This window comes from Manacus candei, unplaced genomic scaffold (genome assembly GCF_025592945.1).
Source record: "Manacus candei isolate 608988 ecotype Guabito, Panama unplaced genomic scaffold, ASM2559294v1 h1tg000056l, whole genome shotgun sequence".
Lineage (NCBI taxonomy): Eukaryota > Metazoa > Chordata > Aves > Passeriformes > Pipridae > Manacus > Manacus candei.
Genome location: NW_026138104.1, coordinates 11,967,363 through 11,975,853, shown reverse-complemented (window position 1 = coordinate 11,975,853; position 8,491 = coordinate 11,967,363). Strand labels below are relative to the sequence as shown.

At 38.9% G+C, this 8,491-nt stretch overlaps 1 long non-coding RNA gene across 1 annotated transcript; it reads right to left on the bottom strand.

Moving 5' to 3' along the window:
* Nucleotides 1-339: 339 nt before the first annotated feature.
* On the bottom strand, nt 340-8,128 carry LOC127477729 (uncharacterized). The gene is made up of 2 exons (XR_007907012.1): nt 8,031-8,128; nt 340-1,955 (listed from the first exon to the last, which is right to left on the bottom strand). It is a non-coding gene; the product is annotated as an uncharacterized LOC127477729 (long non-coding RNA).
* Nucleotides 8,129-8,491: the final 363 nt, after the last annotated feature.

The following is an 8,491-nucleotide window of genomic DNA, read 5'->3' as shown; positions in this document are numbered from 1 at the left end:
CTCATGTCTTATTTTACTTTTTTAAATTGCAAGCACTTCTTGAGTTCTTATCCTTTGCTTTAGATATAGCAGCATCTGTACAACACCAGCTACCTTTGTCTGAAGGAAATGTGTGAAGTGTTCTAGGATACTGGTCTGGCCTGATCATGCATTCCTCAATGTTCCAATACCCAGGAAAGACACATAAAAAGATGTATAATCCATTTAATTATGGAAGTAGCACAAATTACTGAAGGACAATATAAAAGGATGGCACAAACCCATAGGAGAAATATTTCTATGGGCTCAGGAGCATACCTGCGACAGAATTTGAAAGGGAAATAATACATCACCAGAAAAGACTTTTAAGTGCTTTATTAACAAGAGAAAAAATTAAGATAATAGTTAACAACAAAATACAGTTAATTACTAGCAAGTGGGTTAAAGCATTGATTCTAAGACAGGATTTGGGGAGTGAACTTATATCTATTATTAGACTAATTAAGTAGTAAAAAAAAAAAGTCTTCAGGAACACAAACCCTGCTCCAGAGACAGATGTTTTTCTATTTTCCAGCTATATCAATTGGATTAATAAAAGAGAGTGTCTTTTTCCCACAGCATTTCCTTGCTTATACTCTTAGGCTATCATAGTTACAGCATTATCACTATGTCTGGAAAGTGTTCCGTGATCTTTTTGCTTTAGCCTTTGCTTAAAGATCAGTTTTAATGTCATAGTCAATCTCATTAAAATCATAAATAGAAGAGTGAAAATCGGGACAAAAAAGTGAAAGAATTATGTAGAATTCACATAGATAATATTGAAGTTTTCAAGTTGGCTAGGTTAAGTGTAATTCAGTGCTGAGAAAACAGAAAACAATATATAGCCACTAGCAATTATCTTTAGCAATTTCAGGAGTACAGATTCCAGAAGACTAGAAAGAGTAAATATTTACTTACTTTTAAAATGTCAAAAAGAAGAAGAGAACCTCACTTCAATTACCAGAAAAATATCAGAACAAATAATGAAAAGGTCTATTTTTAAGAATCTTGAATATAACCAGTATGCAAGAGACAAGATGAATTTCAATAAATAAATCATGTCAGAGCAAATTTATTTCTCTCTACAGTACATAAGATGCTTTAAGGACAGAGGAGAATAAATACTGTCATGCATTTGGATTCTGGTTTTTGACATCTCACAGGACATTCACATAGACAAGTAGATTTAAGATAGTTATTTGGGAAATCCCATTCACAGAATTAGTCATCAATAGTTATCAATGATTCATTTTCAAATGAGCAAGACACATCAGGTCAGGTTCTGTAAGAAGCTGTATGACATATTCATTAATGAACCGGTAGATGATTAAGATGCTCTTCGCATTTTAAAATACACTAAGCTAAAAAGACTTCAAATCCTTTGGAGTGCAGAATGTACACTTTAAATGATCTTGGTGAACAGCAGAAATCTGAATCCAGCTAAGCAATTAAATTAATTCACAGATACATGCACAAGTGAAATTACTTGAACAAATATAAAATGGAGAATGACTAACCAGACAAACAGTGTAGAAAAGAATGTGACAATTAGAATAGATCACAAACAAGCAATAAAATCATACAGTTGCATAAAAAGCAATCATGCTGGCTTAGAGGAAATTAGTACATTTTATGTTAAGCACACAAAATATTCCTTCCATTCTACTCAGAGCTGGTAATTCTTTACCTGGATCCCTGTGATCACTGCAGGTTATCACATGTCAGTATGAAACAATACATCGACCAGCTGGAGAAAGTCCCAAAAACAGAAATAAGAGTGAACTTAAGGGGGAAAAAAAAAGTTATCCTGCATAAGACTTTGCAAGAACTGAGCTTGCTTAATCCAGGAGGGGGAAGACTAGGAGAAGATTTGATAACAGTTCTCAAATTTTCAGGATTCTTCGTGACAGCAGATAATGAATTGTTTTCCACAATCTCTGAAAAATAGAAAACATTGCAATAAGGAAGAACTGGGTTAGAGGTGGCAGAAATAATTCAGTGTGAAAGGCCAACTAAGCAACGAGTAATAGACCTACAGAGATTTTTCCTGAGTGTTAGAAACTTTAAGGAGGAGCAAGCCAAACAGTGAGGACTGGTTTTCTGTATCGATCTTGTTTTGAAGCACACATTTGATTTAGTATATCTCATAAATATTGCACAAAAAGTATAATAATCAAACAGTATACAACTTTCTACACTTGCTCTATTGCATAGACTCTGGTGATAAATATATATCTCTATTAAGAGTGTTGTAATGTAAGATGAATACGAAAAATGAAAGCAAATTGAATGCCATAAACAAGGATTCAAAATTCTTTTAACTAGGCATCATTCTAGTGACTACTGCAGAGGAATGGAAAGGGAAAATACCCACACTTTTCACAGATTTTTTAGTCGACCACTACTTTCTGTCCAAATATTTCACTGATCCAAAGAAAATAGAGTTTAATTATTAATTACACACACAAAAAATGAATGCCTTTGTGAGCAGTCCATATTGCATTGGCTTCTAAGGTTACTGCATGCTCAACAATTTTCTGTTTTTTCATACTAAAATGTAAATAAAATAAAATCAATTTCTGCACCCTATAGCTCTGACATGGCTGTTATTTCAGAAATATCAATTTTTATCACTTTCTTTACCACTTTGAACTTTTCGGTAGATCATTAGTTACGTAATACTGTTGATGATATTTATATCATAAAAGCATGATTATCAACTAACCTATAGGTTGGATACATGTGTCAGCATACCACATGAAGGCAAATCCTTTAAGCAGTCTGGATGACACTCCTCTAAGTTACTCAGAGAGCTGAAATAATGAAAATTATATCTTGTCCCATTAAGAGGGAAGGTAGTCCCCATCCTCCCTGACATAACTATATCTAAATAGTGTCTACTTTGCTGTAGCCTCCAATTCTTTGTCGCTTCTTACCTTAATATTTCTGAGAGGAATAACATAGGAGTGTTTAATTAAGCCTGTGATGTCTTTATTTTCCAGGTCTTTATAGTGTCTTAATAGCAAACGTGCACTCTTAAACAGACCTCTCTATCTGGGTGGAAAAGTTATGCCAAGACCAAGAGAAATTCTGCACACCAAGGTAGGAAGGACCAAGTCCAAGAACAGTGAGAAGGCAAATGCTGAGCTTACCCTCGCTACTTAAAACTACGTCTGAAAGTCCTTCTCTTTCATAAAACACACTTCCTATTCTTAAAATAATGAGTAATAACAAAGAATAGCTGCTGTTAAAAGCAGCTAATGTTTCACCTGTCCCTGTTAATGTGCACTCATAAAACTCAAAAGTCATTCACACAACTTTACTCACAATGGGAAATATAGACTATAAAAAGTGTTCACAAGATCACACCTGTGAGTATGGATACTTGCACTTCGAAAAAAATCTATGTATCTAATAAATAATATTTTCTAATGAAAGTGAGCTACTAGGGACTCCTCATAAAATGTAGCACTATAAAAAAGACTATTTTGGAAAGTTAATCTACTTCATCAGCAGGATTCTCAGAAATCAATGTCATCAAAAATAATATTTGAGAGAGGTTTTAAAGTTATTTTTAAAAACAAGTATACATACTTTCTGATAGAAAAGAGAAAGCTTGTGGTGAGCTGTACAAAACCACAACTTATTGCTGCTCTGATCATTATTTCCTTTTCCCATTTACTGGACCACATACCAAAGCAGCTATGACAAGGTCCAGGAATAACTGTGTTGGAGCTTTAGAGCTGCCTCTAGGTCTGTCACATTGCTAGACTGCCCCTGTGTTGTTTGTCTTCCTCGTCCTCCAGAATTCCATTTCTTTCCTTTCAACATTTTTTCCTATAATTTGTCTGGTTTTTATCCATTCATGGGCAACTTTCCACTCAAACCCTGTATACATCCTGGACACACAAGGTGTATATAGCAGACCTTCAGGCTGCGAGTACAGATTTTGCTCAGGTGGGCAGATGAATTTAAGAAGCACATGCCTACTGGCATTGAAAATGCATACCTGAGACACATCCTGCACACAGTCTGAAGGCTTCACAAACACATACCTTAGACAAGTACCCCTTTTCTATTACAAACACAATGTCCTTTTTTTTCCTGACTAGATCCTGGTTCAATCTGGAAAACTCAAACTTGATCCCATATTTCATGTGCTCTGTTCAAGTCAGGAAATCTTAGTGTGCTGTCTGGAAACACCTTAAGGACAGAGTTGGATTTGGTTTGAATTTCGTATTCTGCCACTGAGATGAAAACGGAAGTCTCACTTTTTAGGTGGTACTTGTGTCTACACCACTCAGACAGAAAGCTTCTGAGAGCGTCCAGAATATCCTGCATGCCTGCACACCAAATATGTTTGAGTCACTCCCAGCATATATCACTGTACCTCCTACAGCTATCCACAGAGAAAATCCTGGGGCACTGGTTTTGTGGTGTGCAATAAGCCATCCATCACTCATCCTCCTATTTTACACACTATGTCGATGATATGAGCCTACTGTGCAACCCTACATAAGACACAGGGTCTGGGAAGCAGGGGCAGAAACAATGGTCACAGCCAGATGCAGGCGTCACAGTGTCAGGCCTCCCCACTATTTCCCAAGTGTTGACTTTGTCTGAACTTGTAAATAGAGGCTGTGCCTGTGCATGGAGTAAGGATAAGATGGCATAGAGGTGCTCATTGATGCAAGGGCCCCTTACTAGGCAAGCTGTGGAGATGCCACCACCACCAGCTCTGCCACCGAGGGTCTGCAAGCCGGAGGGTTGGTGCAGCCCTGTGTACAAGAGTCCCCAGAACAGCAGTGAAGCTGCCCTTGCACCTACAGGGCACAGCTCAGAGACACAGTCATGGGTGTAGCCTCCTCTCACAGCAGGTTCTCAGTGCCCCTCAGCAGGTGGACAGTCAGGACAGTTAGCCTTGATGACCCCTTCAACAGTGCCACAGGGCACTGGGCTCTGAGGTCCAGCTATCACACCAACTATCTCAATCACAATGTTTGTAAACCACTATTACAATATCCTGTACAAATAAGGGTTTGTCAACAAGAATAACTGCAAAGGTGCAGTCAGTGCTTGCATGGTATGCTGCAAGGACTGTATGCTGCAAGGGTGCCAGGCCTCTTTCTCCTGCTGTCCCTGCATAGTGCCCTGTCAAAATAGTCATTGCTGCCCCATGGGAGTATAGGTAGCATGTACCACAGGGGAGAAAGAAACCCAGATAAGCAGGGTGCAGGAAGGAGAAGGTCTAACCTGTCTTCCCACCTTCTTGGCCTCGGTTTTGATCCATGCATCAAAAAGTGATGTGACTGGTGATCCACAGAGATAAGGAATGAGCCTGCATTCTCCTTTATTTGGACACTGGACACATATCCAGCAGATGAAAGGGGAGGTATTACATCTTTACCAAGCTTCATCCAAGTAGCTTCACACCATCCATTGCCAACTTGAATTTCACGAACACAGACTTTCTCCAGTGATAAAGAAACATTTACACCATAAGTCCTTTAAGGTCCAATTTTTGCACTAAAAACAAACTTGTGTTTTTTAGGAATGACAGAAAATGCTATGCACATATTGATAGATTGAAAAATAACAAATTGTCTTTTCAAAAATATTAAAAATGCACATTACGAACCATTATGAAAATACACTAATATTGCACGGTACAGATCACATTCTTATCTCCAGAACATCCTGACCTGAATCTGTCCTTATTCAGCTTTTTCAGGAAGATGGAATAATCCCTTGGGACTTCACCAAGCACAAAGAGGCAAAGTGATGTGTCCACAGTAAGTAAAGCAGTGATTCAGAAACATCCTTCCTCAACCTATTACTTATCAAGCAATATTTCCTCACCTTATTAACAGGCTAAGAGATCATGAGAATCAATGAGATTAATTGTGCTTATAGATAAAATGTATATTGCAGGTTGTGTTTTGTTACATCTGGGGTTGAGGAGAAATCATACATTGCATCAAATGACTGTCAGTTCTGCTGCAAGCACATTTCTCACTGCTCAGCTATAAATAGTGCTCACAACAGATGTGAAAAGTATCACGCTCCATTCTGAGGTGGGAAATCGCTGAAGAAAACTGTTCTGGTAAACAAGCCCTTCCTGGATGGCTGTCTGAATAACTGGCAGTGAGCACAACTCCTGGATCGCTCTGCTGACAAAAACTCCCTCACTCCTCCCTGCTACTAAAGCAAGGCTGTGTGTCAGGGAAGGCTGAGGCCACTAATACAGAAACTGAGGAGTATTGGTGTCAGCCTTAGAAAATGCCCTTTTTTTGCCTGGCAAAACTGCTCTTTATAGCAAATCATCTCCTGGATATGGTCCGGGTGTTTAGTGCAGCTCACATCTCAGCTGTTGATACCACCATCTTATTGCCAGCCCTCACCACAGGCTCAACAGTGGCTCAGCCCCCATGGCAGACACACCAGATGTATTTTCCTGAGTTAGAGATTCCCAGGGACAACTTCACAGCATGTACGCAGCCTCTTTCAGTGCTGCTAAGAAAGACTTTTCTTGTGTCTCACTGGAGTCTTCTCTGCTACAGCTTAAGAACATTTTGCTCTCCTGTCCATCAAAAATATGGAAAACAAACTATCCTCATTTGCACCCTTCTTGGTTTGCTTTTGAACACCCTAGACAAGGTCACTATACCTGCTAACAATATTTTACATAGTTCAAAACTGTTAGGTGTTCATATATCATCCTGTTCCAGAAAGTACATGGGACGCAGCAGGGCTGCTGCATGTAATCATTTGATGGAAAATATGTTTAAGGTATTACACACCTCTGCTCTCTTCTGCGCTGTCATATAGGATCTCCAGTACCTTGATGGCACAGCATTTTCCAGGTCTATTTTCCTGCTTCACCAATCACATGCCCCACATCCCATGCAGCACCCCTGCCAGGGAGCCTGGGAATTCATTAAGCCGTATTTACATGAGCATAAAATAGGCTAGCTGCTCTGCTATTACTAAACATACCACTAAACTGATACTGTTCCCCTTGGCAGTTTGCACAAGTCATCCTTCAGAGGTACCCACTCCTTTCCACTGACCCTATGAGGAACACAGGCTCCTAAATTTTAGTGCGCCAAACTGTATCTGTCTGATATCTAAAGCAGACAGTGAGTCAATCTTGCATCAGCACCAACACAGGTGGTTATCTCAGCATAGCACTTTTGGTGTATGCAATATTTGAGTAAAATCATGCAACAGACCTCCCACAAGCATTCAGGTTGGTAAAACTTAATAGCTCAAATACTTCCAAAAGAAGCAGCCCAGTCCTGACTGAAATGAATTTTTTTCCAAATGTAAGTGAAAGTATGGAAAATATTTTGCAGTCTTCAGTCTGAAAATGAGGATAAGCATCTAAAGCAGAAGTCTTCATTCTGAATCACTGGTCATTATATATACCCTTTAGGTAGTTAATATTGAGCTTCACAGTATGGATAACATGTTGGAAACTTCTTTGTAGCTATCCAAAGAGATAGCTAGAGATATCCTAGTTACCACTGACATTTAGAATATGTTAATTGTTTTCCTTCTCCTTTACTTTTGACAGCTACGGCTTAAGAAAGGACTTTGATATAGCCCATGACATGCCTGAGGGTGTTTTTAAAAAGCACTTTGGGGGAAGAGGAAGAGAATGAATACAAGAAAATAAAGCCTGATCTAAATTAGTAATTTACATGTTCCCAGGTGTTTCCTTCTTGAGATCTCACATAGAGCAACTGCATCAGATCACCTGTAGTTTAAGGTTTTCAGTTTGTCACTAAATCTCTCCTCCTTTTCCATAAGCTTATCTCATGTCTTCCAGATTACTCTTGTTTTCACTTCACATCGTCTGCACAAACAAATGAGGCACTCCCTCCCCCGCAAACACAAACCCATGTGCACTCATGCTCCTCTCTTTGGTCTGCATAAGGTAGCTTGGCACCAAAAAGATATGTGATTAAGTTTTAACAAGTGTCAAAGCCAAGTGGCTCACAGACACTTACCTGGAGATCAGAATGAGGTTTAGGTGCTTTCTGAAATTCAAATTAGCAAGTGTCATTCTTCCTGCCTTCTACCACACTTCAGGGAATGTTTGATCTGCAGAGAGAGAATGAGACACAGAAAATGAGCAAGAGAGAAACCTCCAGGATCCAGGGGCTCAGACTTCCTACTCCCCCACACTGCCACTGTCTCTGGGAGCATGTGAATAATCACAGTTACTCTTGTTTACATGGCCCTACTGCAGGGCACTAATGTAATGTACTGTAGAACCAAATTCCTCATAAATATTTAGGTCAAGGATTTCAGCATAGAACAACAGTACAATTAACAATTCAAAATGCTGCCACTTGAAGTTATTTTTGATATCATCAGCTGGAAGTGAGCAGACATGCCTTTGTTAAGTTATGATGTAGTCTATCATTTCTAATACAGTATCAGTGCAAAAAAAAATCAGTTCCTAAGA